Source organism: Megascapheus bottae, unplaced genomic scaffold, assembly GCF_031878675.1.
Source record: "Megascapheus bottae isolate mThoBot1 unplaced genomic scaffold, mThoBot2.hap1 HAP1_SCAFFOLD_74, whole genome shotgun sequence".
NCBI classification, from domain to species: domain Eukaryota; kingdom Metazoa; phylum Chordata; class Mammalia; order Rodentia; family Geomyidae; genus Megascapheus; species Megascapheus bottae.
The window spans coordinates 721470-739710 of NW_028327284.1; positions in this window are offsets into that span (position 1 = coordinate 721470).

Sequence of the window (18241 nt, forward strand, 5' to 3'; positions counted from 1 at the left end):
TTAGCAGAAAGAACAGCGCTGGAGGAATTTCAATTCCAAACTTAAGGCTCTATTACAGAGCTATAATTCTCAAACAGCTTGGTACTGGCACAAGAACAGGCCTGAAGTCCAATGGAGTAGAACTGCGTACCCAGATATTAAACCACAGACATATGGCCACCTAAACTTTGACCAGGGAGCCAAAAAAATAGAATGGAAGAAAGATAGCCTCTTCAACAAGTTGTGCTGTCAGAACTGGTTAAACACCTGCAGAAAACTAAAGTTGGATCCTCCTTTGTCACCTTGCACTAGAATTAACTCCAAATGGATCAAAGACCTGGAGGTAAAAGCTGACAGACTGAAAAGTTTACAGGAAGGAATAGGAGATACACTAGGCCTCCTTGGCACAGGTCGAAACTTTCTTAATAAGGACCAAGAATCACAACAAATCAGAGAAAGGCTGGATAAGTGGGACCGCATTAAACTGCAGAGCTTTTGTATGGCAACGGATATAGCTAGTAAACTAATCAGGAAGCCTACAGAGTGGGAGAAGATCTTCACCGACCAAACAACGGACCAAGGCCTCATATATAAAATATATCAACAACTCAAAAAATTGAATCACTCCAAAACTAACCCCCAAAGTAACACCCATCCCATTAAAAATGGGCCAAAGACTTAAAGAGAGTCTTCTCTGAAGAAGAAACAAAAATGGCCTATAGACACATGAAGAAATACTCAACATCTCTGATCATAAAAGAAATGCAAATCAAAACAAGTGTAAGATTCCACCTTACTCCAGTTAGAATGGCCAGGATCAGGAAAACGAATGACAACAGATGCTGGAGGGGATGTGGCCTGGAGGGATCACTACTACACTGTTGGTGGGAGTGCAAACTCGTTCAACCACTATGGAAAGCAGTGCGGCAGTGCCTCAAAAGGCTAAACATAGAACTCCCCTATGACCCAGCAATTCCACTACTTGGCATTTACCCAACAATCCAGAAACAAGGGCATACTAAACCCACTAGCACAACAATGTTCATTGCAGCACTATTCACCATAGCAAAGATATGGAACCAACCCAGATGTCCCTCAGTTGATGAGTGGATCAACAAGTTGTGGTATTTGTACACAATGGAATTCTATGCTGCTGTCAGAAAGAATGACATCGCCCCATTTGTTAGGAAATGGAAAGACTTAGAACAAATCATATTAAGTGAAGTAAGCCAGACTCAAAGGAACTTAGGCTCAGTGGTTTCCCTCATTCGTCATAATCAGTAGAAACCTTGGGCTCTACTAGCAGAGATTGGCAATAGAGCAAAAGGCCATATATAAGGCCATATAATGTGAAGCTAATTGAAAGGACCTCCAGGATATTGACACAAAAGCCATATAATGAATGATTGTTGTCCTTAATGTACTATGTTGTCTCTCATCTCGTTTGCTGTCCCTTGGTTATCCCATATTGGTATAGTATCTCACTTTGTTATCTGATATATTGAATTTATTTGTATTTGGATATTTGACATTTGATAGGGAAGGGGGGAAAACCAAGACGGGTGGGGGGTGTGGGGTTGGAGGGAAATGGGTACCAAGACATGTGAAAGGGTATCAATGTATGTGACTTAATGCACCTTCTATCTGGCAAATATCATCTAACCCGTTTACTAATTACAATAAAAAAATAAAAAAAAAGAAATTTGTAGTGTGTGGGGAGGATGATGGGGTCAAATACATTTCTTCTTAGAAATTTACCTCATCTGGTTGCCCTGGATTTTCCTGGCCTTCTTCTTAGAGAAAGTTCTGTTATACTGGATTTGTGGCTTGGCAATGATCTAGCATGTACGTCTTCGAGTAAGACATCCACAACTTCCATGCCTGAGACTCGAGTTTCCTGACCTTTGGCAACAGCACAGCAACATCTTTCTTCCTCCTGAGCCACAGGCCAAGTGAGCTGGCTTGAGTTCCTTGTTAGTTACAGTGGCTTGGTTACCAGGGTTCCATATTCTGTTCCATTGTGAGGGAGGCAGGGTCACCTTTCAGGGCCCAATGACCAAAGATCCTTGCTCACAAAAGACCTCACCAAAGACATACTGGAGGCTGAATCTCTCCTCCAATCTCACAATATACATGTGGATGTAGTATACAGCACACCTTATTTGTCCAATCCCAATGTCTTCCACTAGGCCCAACTACCAGTCTGGTCTCAGGCTCAAGGAGCCTTTCTTAGGTAAGATCCAAACTTAAGGGTCAATATTGCCCTCATCCTTTACAAAACATTTGCTTCACAGTGACTTCTCTGCCTGCATTTTGCCCCTTGTCGAATTTTTTTTGTTTTTGCTAGTCTTGGGTCTTGACCTCATTGTGTGAACATCGTTCTTGGGCTTTCATTAGGCTTTAGCTGTCCCACCGAGCCACAGCACCACTTGCAGCGTTTTCTATGTATGTGGTAAAGAGGAATCAAACTTGAGGCTTATTGCTTGGTAGCCAAGTACTCTACCACTAGGTCAAACACACAGGGCATCTTGCACATATTTTTGACGTCAATCTACTAGGATATTATTAGGTTTCTGTATCCTAATCAATTTTTCCTGATGATTAGCTTTGCTGTCATGTGTAAAAAATGCAAGAGGGAAAAACACAGAAGAATTAGTGAAATTAAAAAAAAAGCATTAAACACAGTTAAGTGTTCATTCTTTGTAGGAGAAAGGATATTTGGATATGATGATGATGATGATGACTTTATAATTACTATGTCAGGGTTGAGAGTTTGGCATAGTGGTAGAGTGCTTGCCTAGCATCCATGAAGATCTGGGTTTGATTGCTCAGTATCACATAGATAGAAAATCTAGATGTGGCACTGTGGCTCAAGTGGCAGATGGCTAGACTTGAGAAAAACCGAGGACAGTGCTCAGGCCCTGAATTCAAGCCCCAAGACTGGCAGAAAGATAAAAGAAAATAAAAATGCTTTTTATGAGCTAATTCACTCACAGCATTTGCTTCTGAAATATTCGCTTCTGCATCTTGTGAAATACCCCTTTCCCTCAACGTAGACAAGAAAAAGAGATCCATCCCATGGTCCACTGTGAGGCCACTGGTTGGGCTAAGAGCTAGTCGTGCAGCAACACATAAGTTTTATTCTAATACTTTCCAAACTTTGTACTCAAATATGCTACCTACTTACCAACTTAGGTCAGTTATCCTTATGCTATACCTTTTCTTTATTACTACAATATTCTTACACTCCTACGTTAATCCTCTTGCACCTCCCCTGACCTCTCTCTTTCTTTTTTTCTATCTCTGGACCTCTGCTCGTCTTTCAACCCTTATACTGCACGGATATACACTTGATGGCTGTTGAGCAATATTGTATATGTAGGTGGTTAATTATTCTCTAGGCTCAGAGGGACTTAAAGACAATAGAGATTGGATTGAGAGGCTTATTTTTTGGGTATAAATCGCTTATCAGTGGTTGTATTACACTGGTCTGTAAGTGCACAAAATGAAAGAGTGATAATATCAATCAAAACTTGTGAACATCTAGTTTCTGCCAGCTACAGACGTCTAGGTTGGTTATATCTGAATAACTATAATCGTATTTAGTAGGAATCTTGCTCCCATTTTCAAATGGGCAGAACAAGAAACTCAAGAAAAATGTCAAATCAAGAAACAACATCCCCCACCCAATGTAAACAGACAATGGAACTGTCACTGGCAAACCTAGAGGAGAGTCTTCCAAGTGCTACACAAATGCAATTGATAAACATCATTAATGAAAAATGAGAAAATATAAAGAAAGAGATTATGGAGGAAGCCATAGCTGAACAAGAGGAAAGCATAAACAATGTGATAAGTGAAAAAGAAGAAGCCATAAAGGAGGCCATAACAAAGGTTTTTCAAAGAAAGATGGATGAATTCATAGAATCCACAAATAAAAACATGACCAAACTCCAGCAAATGTCCAAAGAAAATAAAGCTACTGAGCTAACCACTGAACATTAAATCAAGGAGATAAAGAAATCCATACATGTTCTAAAACAAGAGATGCAAGGCATCAAAAATGAGCAATTAGAAGCAAGGGAGATGAAAAATAAAGTAGATAGCTTTCATAGCAGATTAGACAATGCAGAGGAGAGAATTTCCGGGGCTGAAGATAATTTAGTTATTATAGAGAAAGAACAGAATATGAGTCAATCCAAATCTAGGAAATATGAGCGAGTGCTTCAGGAGTTCCAAGATACACTTAGAAAGCCTAATTTAAGGCTAGTTGGTATTGAGTAGGGTGTGGAGAAAGAGGTCAATGGTATTGGAAATATACTTCAGGGAAGCATCTCAGAGAATTTCCCAAATATCCAGAAGGGCACGCCCATCCAGATACGAGAAGCTTTTGGAACCCCAAACAGACCTGACCAGAAAAGAACATCCCACCGCCACATTGTGATCCGATCTGGATCAATAGAAACAAAAGAAAAGATCCTAAAGGCAGCCAGGGAAAAGGGATCAGTAACCTATAAAGGCAAACCAATCAGAATAACCCCAGATTTCTCAGCAGAGACCATGCAAGCATGAAGTTACTGGAAGCATATATGTCATGCCCTTAAATCAAACCAAGAATACTGTAGCCAGCTTAGCTCTCATTCATAACTGAGGGAACAATAAAAACATTCCATTCCAGGGAAAAGCTGCAACAATATGTCGAAACAAAACCAACAATACAGAGAATTCTCAAAGATGCTCTATACATAGAAAACCAAAATAAATGCAACATAGGGAAAGAAATGGCACCTAAACAGCATACCATCTAAGGACCACAAGGACTGTCAAGACACTGGCCCTACTAAAAGCTTTTAAAAATGGTAGGAACTAATAAATATCTCTCAATCCTAACTCTCAATATCAATGGACTGAACTCTCCAATTAAACAGCATAGTCTGTCTAGTTGGATCAAAAAGGAAGAGCCATCGTTCTGCTGTCTTCAAGAGACACATCTTACCCCAAAACAATCATCTTTTGAAAGTGAGAGGTTGGAATAAATTCTATCAAGCTAACTGCCCCCATAAACAGGCTGGAGTTGCCATCCTCATATCAGATACAATGGACTTCAAACTAAAATTAGTAAGAAAAGACAAAGAAGGTTACTACATACTACTAAAGGGATCTTTCCTCCAGGAAGACATAACGATCCTAAATATTTACACACCCTTTTGAAGATTCTCAAAAGATTGAAGATTCTGCCAGTGTAAGATAATTTGTATCTTTTGCATATTTTGTGTTTGTTATTAATTCCATTTGTAGTGTACATTTCTAGGTAAAACTTTTAAAATATTTCCAAACAATTTGTTATTTCAACAGCAAAAAAAGACATTTATATGCCTGATAAAATTCACAGAATCCAAATTTTTCCATATTATTTTTTGTTTTTTGGTTTTTTTGGTGGGTCATAGATCTTGATCTCAGCCTGGGCACTATCCCTGAGCTTTTCAGCTCCAGGCTACCACCTTACCCTGGAGCCAAGCCCCACTTCCCATTTTCTAAAGGTAAATTGGAGATAAGAGTCTCAGGTATTTTTGTGCCAGGATGGCTTTAAACCTTGATCCTCAGATATCAGCCTCCTGAGTAGCTAGGGTTATAGAAGTGAGCCACCACCCCATCATGCTCAGTTTTCTGGGGTTTTTTTAAACAAGCCCTTTGGCTGGAACTCGGTCTGAGCACTGTCCTTCAGCTTTCCTCAAGCCTACTGATCTTCTACTTGAGCCCCAGCACTACTTCTGGTTTTTTCTGTGTATGTGGTACTGCGGAATTGAACCTTCGTCTTCATACAAGCACTCTACAAATATGCCAAACTCCCAGCCCCTCCAAATTAGTTTTTATGATAGATCTTTCCATGCATCCAGGATGGCTAGAAATCCTTCTTGAGTTTCCCAAGATCAGGGAGTATAGGTTTGTCCCATCCTGTGTGGCTACATAACCATTGTTTAGGGTACAGTTCTCTCTTCATTCTACCCATCTAGAGCAATTTTAATCTTCCATGTATAATCATTAAACATTCAGCTCCTGTTCCTCTCTACTCCATTCTCTGGAACCATCGTGCTTTTTGGCTCTAAGGGTTTGTTGATCCTTGGAAGCTCGGGAAGGAAAAACATACCCTAGCTCTTCCTTTATGACTGCTGTATTTTTAGTTTACTGTAATCAAGATTCATCTGTACAATAAAGTAAAATGTTCTTCCTTTTCAATGCATTGTTTTGCATATTTCTATCTTTTGATTATTATTAATAGTTGTGAATGGATTCTCCACATATTTGTTCTAGTCTCTGCTTTCTCTTCCGTTAGGTACAAATCTAGAAATAGAAGTGTTGGACCATATTTCTATGTAATTCTATATTTAGTACTTTTTAGCACTCTCCACGCAATTTTGATTGTTTTATATTCCTTGCAGAACTATTCCAAAGTTCTACTTCTTCTCACTACCTTCCCAGTAGTAGTTAGACATTGAAAGTTGTTTTTTTGTATGCGTGTGTTTGTGTGTGTTTGTGTGTGTGTATGTGGATCTTTTTGTTTAAAACTATATTTATATTAATATATTTAAAGTAATGATTTCATTGTAATTTTAATTTTTCTCATGACTGTTAATATTGAACTTCTTTCTACATTTTGAACTACTATTTCTATATATTCTTTTTAGAAAATCCTCTCCAATCTCCAATTTTTTTCCCTTTTTTTGAGGGGTAGTGGTGAAAGTCATGGGGCTTGGACCTTGGGACGTGAGCTCTTTAGTTCAAGGCTATTGTCCTACCCTGAGTATTGCCCCTCAGTTCTTCTGCTCACAGCTCCCTATCCCTCTTCCCATTATATACAGAACAAAGGTCATCCTCAGTCTTTTTGAAAAAGTAAAACATACAGTAAATTTGTAGTATAAAACAGCAAGAAATAAATTTCTTGCCAGGTGCAGTGACTTCTACTTGTAATCCTAGCTACTCAGATATCAGGCTGATATCTAAAGATCTGGTTCAAAGCCAGCCTGGGCATTAGAAAATCTATGAGACTCTCATCTACAGTTAACCACTAGAATATGGGAAATGGCACTGTGGCTTCATAGGTAGAGTGATAGCCTTGAGTTGAAGAGCTCAGGAACAGTGCCCAGGCCCAGAGTTCAAGCCTTACAAATCCCCCAGCCAAAAAAAGAAAAAAAGTTTCTTCCCCAAGTGATTATTATGCCAGCCATAGAACATTAACATTCTGGGTGTACTTCACAGTATTATTACTTGATACCCTAAGATTTTGCAATATTCTCACAGTACCAGCATATGTCATCATATAATGTAGTTGCTTTTCAATGGAATAATTCCATTTATAACCTAAATCTACTCCCCCGACTTATTTTTGTTGATACCACAATTGCTCTACCATGATATGCCACAAGCCATTAAACATTTTATGGTGGGTAATTGGAAAGGAGTGTCATGGAATTTTGTGCCAGGCTGGCTTTGAACCATGGTCCTCAGATCTCAGTCTCCTGAGTAGCTAGGATGACAGGCGTGAGCCACCAACACCTGGCTTGACTTTTTATTTTTTTGTCGGTCTTGGGACTTGAACTCTGGGCCTAGGCACCATCCCTAAGCTTTTCAGGTCAATATTTCATGTAAGTCTAAACATTTAAGTAAAGGAATACAATTCCAACAAAAAAAGAATAAAATTCCAGACATGGTGTGTTTATAACTCAGTGCTAATTACTTGATGAAAATGTGCCATTCCAGAAGCTGGTGTCATTTGATGATGTAGCTGTGGATTTCAGCTGGGAGGAGTGGCAGCATCTGGACAATGCTCAGAGGACCCTGTACAGAGATGTAATGCTGGAGACCTACAGCAACCTGGTGTCCTTAGGTGAGCAAAAGTCAAATTCACTTGCAAGGCCAAGTACCTTGTTATTTTGCAGATACGTGAATGTTTATCAAACTTTCAATACTATTTAAATGAAAGATTCCAGGCCCTGAGAAGTATCATTACTTTCTAAAGAAAACCTAAGGTAATTTTGTACTCATTCTTCTGGATACCTTCAGGATACTTTGACAACAGTTCTAAATTATGTTTGCTCTAATGGAGACGACATTCCAAACTTACACAGTATTTGTAAGTGGATAAACCATCCAGAATAGAATATATATCATTATTGGAAATAGGATCTACAAATCACTAAACAGTGAGTTTATAATGGAAACCTGGCACTAGGTGCAATGTTTCATGCCTGTAATCTTAAAATATTCAGGAGGAAGAAATCTAAGAATTCTAATTTGAAGCCAGCAATGGCATAAAAATTGCCATGAAACTGTATAACTCCAAGTAACCCCTCAAAAATGTTAGTGGAGTGTCAAGAGTTTGACTTAGTGGTTGAGTGCTTGCCTAGCATGCATGAAGACCTATGCATGTAAGTGGAGCTGGGACTCAAACTGGTATTTTTCTAGCCTTGAGCAAGACAGCTAAGTTTATGCCATAAAAGAATCCAGAGCTGGGGAAAAGTCAACCATGGAGCCAGTGAGAAATGAGAAAAAAGATTTAATAGATAACTTGTGAGTATAATATCTGCGAACTTAAAGCAATGATGACACAGCATAAGCAATAATTCTCTACTGTTTCTAATTTACAGGGCCCTGTGTTCCCAAACCTGTATTAATTGACAAGCTAGAGCACTGTGCAGAACTCTGGATAGGAAATTCCTCTGACAAGAATATCACAGGTGAGTGAATGCATCTTCATATTGATGTTGGAGCCTGAGCCCCATTGGTAAGTTCATGTTGTGATGTACTGAGCAATAATATTCTTAGTTACCCTAAATCCTGTGTGGAACCTATGGAATTCTTTGTGAATGAATCAAGAATCATTTTCTTTTCCCAATCCTATGCCTGGTCTCAGGGCCTGAGCATGGTCCTTGGGTTTTCTCAAGGCTAGCTCTCTACTTCTTGAGTCATAGCACTACTTCTGGCTTTTTCTTTGTATGTAGTACCAAGGAACTGAACCAGGTCTTTGTGCATGCTAGCCCAAACCCCCGGCACCAAGAATCATAGGGTGATATTTCGAATTCTATGTGGCAGTAGAGTTAAAGTTAGATTTCTCTGTAGAAATCACTGTGAAACAAAATAAAATGAGAAAGCCTTGAGCCCGTGGCTCATGCCTGTAATCCTAGCTACTTAGGAGGCTGAGATCTGAGGATCAAGGTTCAAAGACTGACCTATCACAAAAACACCTTAGACTCTTCTCTCCAATGAACCAATAGAAAATGAGAAGTGGGGTTGAGGCTAAAGACATAGGGCATTAGCCTTGAGCTGAAGAGCTCAGGAAGAACAGCCAGGTCTTGAATTCAAGTCCCATGACTGCAAACAAGAAAGAAAGAAAGAAAGAAAGAAAGAAAGAAAGAAAGAAAGAAAGAAAGAACGAAAGAAAGAAAGAAAGAAAGAAAGAAAGAAAGAAAGAAAGAGAGTAACAAAGAAAGAAAGAAGAAAGAGGGAAGAAAGAGGGAAGGAAGGAAAGGAAGAAAGAATGAAAGAAAGAAAGAAAGAAAGATATTTAATTTCTTTAAAACTAAGACTATAAATGATTGAGCAAAGAAGGAATAAGTCAGGGCATTATTCTCTGATAAGGATAATATCTTTTTGCTGGTAGGAAGAGACTGGTATTCAGAACCAGACCTTTCCACCAGAAATTGAGCCTAGTGGTAGAGTGCTTGCCTAGCATGCACAAAGACACAGATTTGATTCCTTATTACCACATACATAGAAAAAGCCAGAAGTAATGACTTCATTGATAGGGTCCTAGTCTTGAGAAAACCCAAGGACAGTGGTTAGGTCCTAAGTTCAAACCCAGGAATGGAAGAAAAAAAACAACAAAGTTTCAATCAACATAAGAAAATTAACTAGACAATGAGCTGGGGATTTTCTGGTCTTCCATGGTTCTGAGGGACAGGAGTGTTAGAAAAGGAATTTTTATAAGACTTCAAATGGAAAGAAACAAATTTCAAAATTCCCACAAATACCTAAATTGAGACTTTAGTGAGAAGTTGTAACTGAAGGGATATAGGTGTAAGTCCTTACTCTCAAGAATCGTTCTTGCTTGGATCAAAGGCAAACAGACATATAAACCAAACTTGTGGCCGCTGAATCTAGAAAAAATTCGTGTTCCTCACTTAATGGTTAATAAGCAAACAGCATTGAAACTGGGTAAGGTAATCCTATCTGCTACTCAGGACCTGAGACTCTTATCTGTAGTTAACTCTAGAAAAGAGGAAGTGGGGCTGTAGCTCAAGGATAGGGGTTATAGTCTTCTGCTGAAGTATTCAGGGACAGGGCCGAGGCCTATGAACTACAAAAAAAAAAGAAAAGAAAAGAAAAGAAAAGAAAGTTTTAAAAAGATGCAAAACAGCACAGTATTTAGATTATTTCTCAAAAATAAAAGAAAGGCAGCTATTCCTCAATGTATAAACAAAACATTATTTGAAATAAAAACAGCTGCAGGTATAGTATAGGTAGTACTCAGCTTAAAACTGTAGTAATACAGAGTTGGGTAATTTCAATAAATATTTCCTGTGATATAAAAGAGAACTAAAACACAGAAAAACATTATTGGTCATTGTAAAATATCATTTTCTTAATATGTTAGGGAGAAAAGCATATATTTCTCACAAATCAATTTCCACTTTTATATTTTAAAATATCTAACACTTAGGATGGGAAAGTAAAGTCATTACCTTTACAGTAAGGAATATTTGTATCTCATGTATGTTTGTGTCTTTTTTTCTATGACTCATTTTAGATGTCCAGGTAATGGAAAATGTGTTCAAGACCTGCCAGGAAAGTCCACATGAATGTCTTTGTGAAGTAGCAGTTGCAAGTAGTATCGAAGTGGAGGAAAACGTGAGATTTGCAACAACTTTAAATTTGAGCTCTACACATAATCCAGAGCTGATTAGTAATAACGGTAACAACTTAGGGGTGAGGACTGAGGAGTTCATTAAGTGTCAGAACATGCTTCTGTCTCCTAAGCCTGATGAGATGCATGCTGCATATAGATCTCGTATGTCTCCTGTTCTTAAAAAATCCATCGGATATTCAGAGCATTTTATTCATGATTGTGACAGTCCAAAAGATCTGCAGTATCATAATTCTGTTCTCCCTGCCCAAGAAATTCTTCAGGGAGGGAGGAAAACTGCTAAATGTACTGTGTGATGAAAAATATTGTACTTAACACCGACCATCACTACACATCCGAAAATGTACACAGGAGAGACTCCTCATACATGTAGTGAATGTGAGAAATCTTTCAGTAATGAAATACGCCTTACAATACCTCAGAACAAATATCCTGAGATATGTGATGCGTACATCGTGTGAAAATTAATTTCTGAGAAGTCAGACCTGACGCTCCAACCTCGATCTCCAAGAGAAGACAAACCTTATGAATATGAGGAACGTAATAAAATTTCTGCCCACAATTCAGCTCTCAGCACACATCAGAGATCTCACACAGAAGAGAAATCTTATGAATGGGATCAATGTGGGAAGACTTTTAGACTGAAATCATACCTCACTTTGCACCAGAGAAGACACACAGAAGAGAAACCTTATGAATGTAACAAATGTGAAAAGTCTTTCACCCAGAAGATACACCTTCGAGTTCATCAAATAACACACACAGGAGAGAAATCTTATAAGTGTAATGAATGTGGAAAGTCTTTCCAAGGGAAGGGAAAACTTCGTGTTCATCAGAGAATACACACAGGAGTGAAACCTTATGAATGTAACCAATGTGTAAAGTCTTTCAGACAGAAATCTTCCCTCAAATTGCATCAAAGAACACACACAGGAGAGAAACCTTATGTGTGCAACAAATGTGGAAAGACCTTCAAGTGGAAGTCATATCTTGATGGGCATAATAGAACACACACAGGAGAGAAAACTTATGCATGTAGTGAATGCGGAAAGTCTTTCAAATGGAAGGTAAATCTCCATGTTCATCAGAGAATATACTCAGGAGAAACACCTTATGAGTGTAACATATGTGGAAAGTCCTTCACACAGAAGCCAAACCTCAACATGCATAAGACAATTCAAACAGGAGAAAAACCTTATGAATGTAACCGATGTGGAATGTCTTTCAAATGGAAGTCTTCCCTCAAATTGCATCAGAGAACACACACAGGAGAGAAACTGTACGAGTGCATCAAATGTGGTAAGACCTTCAGATGGAAGTCACATTACAGGAGGCATAACAGAATTCACACATATTAGAAACCTTAGGAATATAACCAAAGTTGAAAGTCTTTCGTGCAGTATTCACCCTTCAGGAAGCGTAAGAGAGTTCACACATATGAGAAGCCTTAGCAATGTAATAAATAGGAAAGACTTTTTAGTCTGTGGAAGAAAACTCAGCTTGTGTCACAGAACCAACACAAGATAAAACCCTTAATGAATGTAGCAAATGTTCAGTCTTTTCCCCAGAAGGCACAAGTCAAGATTTATCACTAAACACCCACAGGATAGAATCCTATGAATAAAGTGAAAGGGAAATTTCTTTGAAGAACTCATAGTTGAGTTTGCATGATACCACACAGACACAGGATAAAAATCGTATGAATATAAGAATATGAAAAATCCATCATGAACGCATGACTAAGTATAAAATGCACATAGGAGAGAAAAACCTTATGAATATTACAAATGTGGAAAGTGTTTGACCTGGAAGGCATACTTCTGTGTTCATCACAAACCTGATTCCCATAGATGAAAAGAAAACTAATGAATAGAACAAATGTGCAATGACTTTTAATCAGAAGTCAGTCTTCAGTACATTTCAGAACATACACAATAGAGAAATTCTGAGTAATGAAAAACATTTAGCTATATATAGAATCTCTGTATATGGGAGCATTAGGGTAAGTCTTCTAAACAAAGTCAACCTTCAGCAAGCATTAAGAGCACTCACAGAAGAAATAATAGCCTGTAGGGAAACCTTTGTCAGAAACCTCTAAAAGCTGACTGTGTGGCTTAGTGGTAGAGTGCTAACCTATCAAGGATGAAGGCCTGGGTTAGATTCCTCAATACTACGTGAAAAGAGCAAGCCAGAAGCAGCACTGTGGTTCAAATGGTAGAGTGCTAACCTTGAGCAAAAGTAGCTCAGGCCCTGAGTTCAAGCCTAAGGATTGGAGAGAGAGAGAGAGAGAGAGAGAGAGAGAGAGAGAGAGAGAGAGAGAGAGAGAGAGAGAGAGAGAGAGAGAGACAGAGACAGAGACAGAGACAGAGACATAGAGAGATAGAAAGAGAGAGAGAAAGAGAGAAAAGAGAGAGAAAGAGAGAGAAACAGAAACTTCTAAATTTTACAGAGATAGAGAAGGAGAGAGAGAAGGAGACAGAAACTAATTTCTAAATTTTACAGTCTTTCTATTTCCTTACAAATTCGTCTATGTCATTCTTTCTGACAGAAGCACAGAATTCCATTGTGTAAAAATACCATATTTGATCTACTCATCAACTGACGGGCATCTGGGTTGGTTCCATACCTTTGCTATAGTAAATAGTGCTGTGATAAATGTTATTGTTCTAGTGAATTTAGTATGTCCTATCTGGACGATTGGCAAGTAGTGAAATTGCTGGATCACAGGGGAGCTCTATGTTTAGTCTTTTTGGGATACTGCCATAGTGCTTTCCATAGTGGTTGAACGAGTTTGCAATCCCACCAGCAGTGTAGTAGTGATCCCTCCTGGCCACATCCCCTCCAGCATACGTTATTAGATTTCTGGATCTTGGCCATTCTAACTGGAGTGAGGAGGAAAAGGGAAAGAGGAACTGAAACTTTCTCTCCTTACAGATGACATGATTCTGTATTTAAAGAACCCTATAGACTCTACTCCAAAGCTGCTTGAGCTGATATAAAACTTTGGTAAGGTAGCAGGGTATAAAATTAACCCTCAATGTCAACTGCCTTCCTATATGCCAACAAATGACAGGAATGAGGCAAGAATCAGGATAGCAACTCATTTTGCTATCAAAGAAAATAAATACCTAGGAATTAACTTAGAATGTAAAGCACCTTTTTGATGGAACTATAAACCCTGGAGACGGAAATTAACGCAGAACTGAGGAAATGCAAAAACCTATGCTCCTGGTTTGGAAGAAGAAATATTGTAAAAATGGCAATCTTGATTAGGACTATCTACAAATTCAGTGCAATATTCATCAATATCCCAATGTCATTCTTTAAAGAAACAGAAGAGGAAATCCAAAATTTCACTTGGAATAATAAAAGACCCCGTATAGTCTGTCTTCTTGCATGATAGATAATGTTTAATCTCACCTTCTCCACCAAAATCTCACCTTTCTCATTGAGACATAGGTGGCCCTGTTTACTAGCAGCAAAGGCTCAAACGCGCAGTTTCAGGTGTCACCACTGCCTCTGTTACTGGGTAGATCCAACTCTGTCATCGATTCTGAGGTCTGCTCTGGGAGTCTTGGTCACAAGTTGTTCTGTGTCTTCTGCTGCCAGCCTGTGCCTATTTGCTTCCTTTTCCTCCAGCAGCCTACAACAGGGAATGAAGTTCAGGCGCTGATGCTCTCCTTCATATGCAGGGCAGGAAGAGCCCAACCCTCCCTCATCTTCCTCTTCCAATTTTTGGGAAAAAATGTGCTGGCAGAAGTCCTCAGGTCTGGCGCATGGCTGATCCACACTTTTAATCCAGGCTGGTCCGGAGGCTGAGATCTGAGTATGGAAGTTCCAAGTCACCTAGAACAGGAAAGTCTGATAGATTCTTACTACCAAAAATAAAAACAGCTGGGAATGGAGTTTGGGCTCAAGTGGTAAAGGGCTAGTCTTGAGTACAAATGCTTAGTGCCCAGGCCCTGAGTTCAGGCTCCAGCACTGCCAACAACCTCCCTTTAGCGAGATTTTAGCTTTATCCATGTAGGCACATCTCACTGGAATCTTTGCTGGTAGAGATAGTCTTCATAATTTTGTCTCAAGGTAAAGGTCCTCCTGGGGTAGTACACAAAAGGTGTCATGGAGAGAGGAGCCCACTTGCTCCAGGTTTGAAGATGGCATAGGTCAAGCCAGCATGGAGTTGGCACATCAGTCTTTTTCCTAGCACCACCTACCAGTGAATGTCAAATGATATTGATTGTTGTGGGATTGTGTGATTGAAGTGCCCCATTAAGGGCAGTGTTAGCACATCCAAACTTGGATACCAGGAATGCTGAAATCTCAAATCTAAGATTTCTGTTGGCTACAGAAATGCTGGTGTGTCTGTTATTCACTAAAAGTTCAGGTGCAAAGATTCTGAAGCTTAATGCCATGTGTTTATTCCATTTAGTAAAATTATTTTAATGCACTGTATAAGTTAAAACATTTGATAAGAGTCAGGGGTAGTGAAAACATTGTTCTTGAATTCAGGTGTCCGGCAGGGTAAGGGGGGTTGTTGGTGGCTGGAACTATGAAGCTGGAGCTGCTATCAAACCAAGGATCATGTTCCTCTTTGTCTGGGAGAAATGACTCCAAAAATGAAATTTGAATGGTGAGGAAAAGATGATGATGTACTCAGGAAATTTCTCCTAAACAAATGCTCATGTTGAAGTGGGATGGGGGCTGGGCATGTCTGAGGCAGAGCTTAAGGGGGCTTCTCATGGCGTTGACAACGTTCCTTGCGACTTCAGGCATGCAGCAGTGTGTTTTAGATGACCATTGTGAGATGGATGGAATAAGACTGGAGACAAGATGAATGCTGGGATCCTGCAATGCTCTTGCATGAGTGGCTGGTGGCTCACCTGAAAGAACTAATTATGTCTAAAAAAGAAATCAGGAATTTGTTTTGATTAGATAATACCTGTAATCCAAGGCATATTCAGGATCCTGATCTTAGTATTGTGGTTTTAAATCAACCCAGCAAAGGGAAAAATGCATGAGACTCTTACTCCCAGTTTAGAGCACGAACAAAGATTGAAGTAGAGCTGTGGCTCAAGAGCTAGAGTGCTACCTTGAGCAAAGAAAAGCTAAGAAAAAGCTCCAGGTCTTGAGTTCAAGGCCAGGAATGAAAGAAGGAAGGGAAAAAAGGGAAGTATGTGAGGAAGGGAAATATATAAATGAAAGAGAGAAGGAACTAGAAATTTAAAACTAGAGAATATTTAAAAGTCATCAGTCCTTCTAAGAAAAGTGTTGGAGTATGGATTCTATATGTGGTGAACTGGAAGCCCAGCAGTGACTTGTTAAACAAAGAGTCACCATGATGAGCAAAGGATAGAAATCTGCATGAGCCTCTTAGCGGATGGAGTCACAGAAGAGAACATCAGCTCCCATCCCATAGTTAGAATTATATAGAGATGGGGAAGTTGGCATCACCTTGATGTCATTGTATCCATGGAGACTGGAAGCCATGGCTCTGTGAAAGCACAATGTTCTGGTTACTGAGCTGGGAGGCTGAGGAGAGCCAAGTCCTGGCCATGAAGAAATCAGGGTGGCAGCAGAGCAACTCTGCTGCAGTGTGTGCCTGCTTGGCTGTTCTTATTCTGTGGTGGATCAGGCCGGAGCGGGTGATAGTAACTGTTTTGTGGTCACAAGCCCTTCACCAAGAGCTTCCTCTGGGATCCTCATAAGCTACAGGGTGGCTGGTGGTGGGATGTGTGTGGGGTGGAAGTGACAGAGGGATGGACGCATGGCAAGGTGGGTGAAGAGATGAGAGGAATGATGAGAGTCCAGTTCATTGGTTTCCAAGGTTAATGGGTGGGAGGAAGAGAGGCATGATGGAGGAATGATGGAGGCAGGGGAAGGTGGTGACAGAGTGAGGCCATCTGTAGTGCCAGCCTGGCCATCATCTGAAGCCCATAGGCAGCTTCCTGATCCTTCACTTAGTCCTGCTTCTTGTGGAGGGAATGTCACGTGTACCCAGAGCTAGGGGTGGGGCAATGTTAGTAGCACCTGGAGAACCATTGGCCTCTACCTGGGTGAGGGGTAGTTATGGCTCCCATGCTGGGTGGCCTGATAGCTATGGAACAGATCTCTCCTTAGCTACCAAAGTCAGTGGCTGCTCTCCATCTAGGGTTAGGGCACCTGCTCAGCCATCAGGACACCCCATGCCAGGACAGGCCTACAATTCAGATGGCAGCACAGGGGTGAAGGTGATCTCACCGTAGCCCTAGTTACATGGCTGTCCCTGCATGCAGGACAGGATGAGCTGGGGGAAGATGTTCTCTGTGTTTTTCCACAGCCTATCCCGGCCTCTTCTTGTGTCTGATTAGACCAAGAGAGTACCAGGTTCCCTCTCATAGTCCTGGTTCTTTTTCTTTTACAGTCATGAGGCTTGAACTCAGGTCCTGGGTACTGTCCCTGAGCTCTTTTGCTCAAGGTTGATGCTCTGCCATTTGAACCATAGTGCCATTTCCAGCTTTTCCTTTTCATGTGGATCTCTGACATGTCCAGTGCTGTGCCTGCAGGGAGGCACTCACCCCACAGACAGAGCCACCTCTGCCGTGACTGTGACTGCCCACAACCCTCACACCCACTCCTTGCACACCCCTCGACTCCAGTTTTAGCTCCTCTTGGACTGGTTGTCCAGCCTACCACTTCCTACACTCACAAAGGGTCTACAATTGTCTTCCCAGGGTCCTTTCTTTTGCCAGCCAGAGTACAGACTGTGCACATCTTGACGATCACAGAGCTCAAAGCCAAAGGCTGAGATGCAGAAGGGGGTGACCCAGTAGCTGCACAGGGCCCATGGATCATCCTGTGCATCCCCCAGCCTGTGACTTCCCCCACCCCCTTTGCAGGGAATCTCCATGCCCACATCCTGATCCCTGGTACCCTCCAATTCCATTCCCCCTTGGATTTTGCAGACTGTCTACCATCAGGATCTAAAATTCTATTCATCACTTTATGTCCTTATCACTGATTTGCTACTTTGACAGGATCTCCCCGTGCCTGGAGAGTGGGCATGTCATGTACTCTCTGTGGAGAAGTTGCCCCAGGAGAAGAAATATGCACTTCATGTGAGTGTTGGACAGGGCAGGAGGGCTCCCTAGGATCAGAAGCCACAGGAGGGGTGCAGATGGGGGAATTCTAGGGGCCCCAGGGGACAGAGGGAGTTAGGGCACAGTTGGTTCCTTCTGCAGGGTTGACACCGCTTCACAAACCCAACAGAATGAGGTTCACATTACAGATGTCAGAGACAGTGCAGACTGTCAATGGCCGCAGGGGTCACTGTCACCCCCAGATGCTGGCTGCATGCTGGGATGC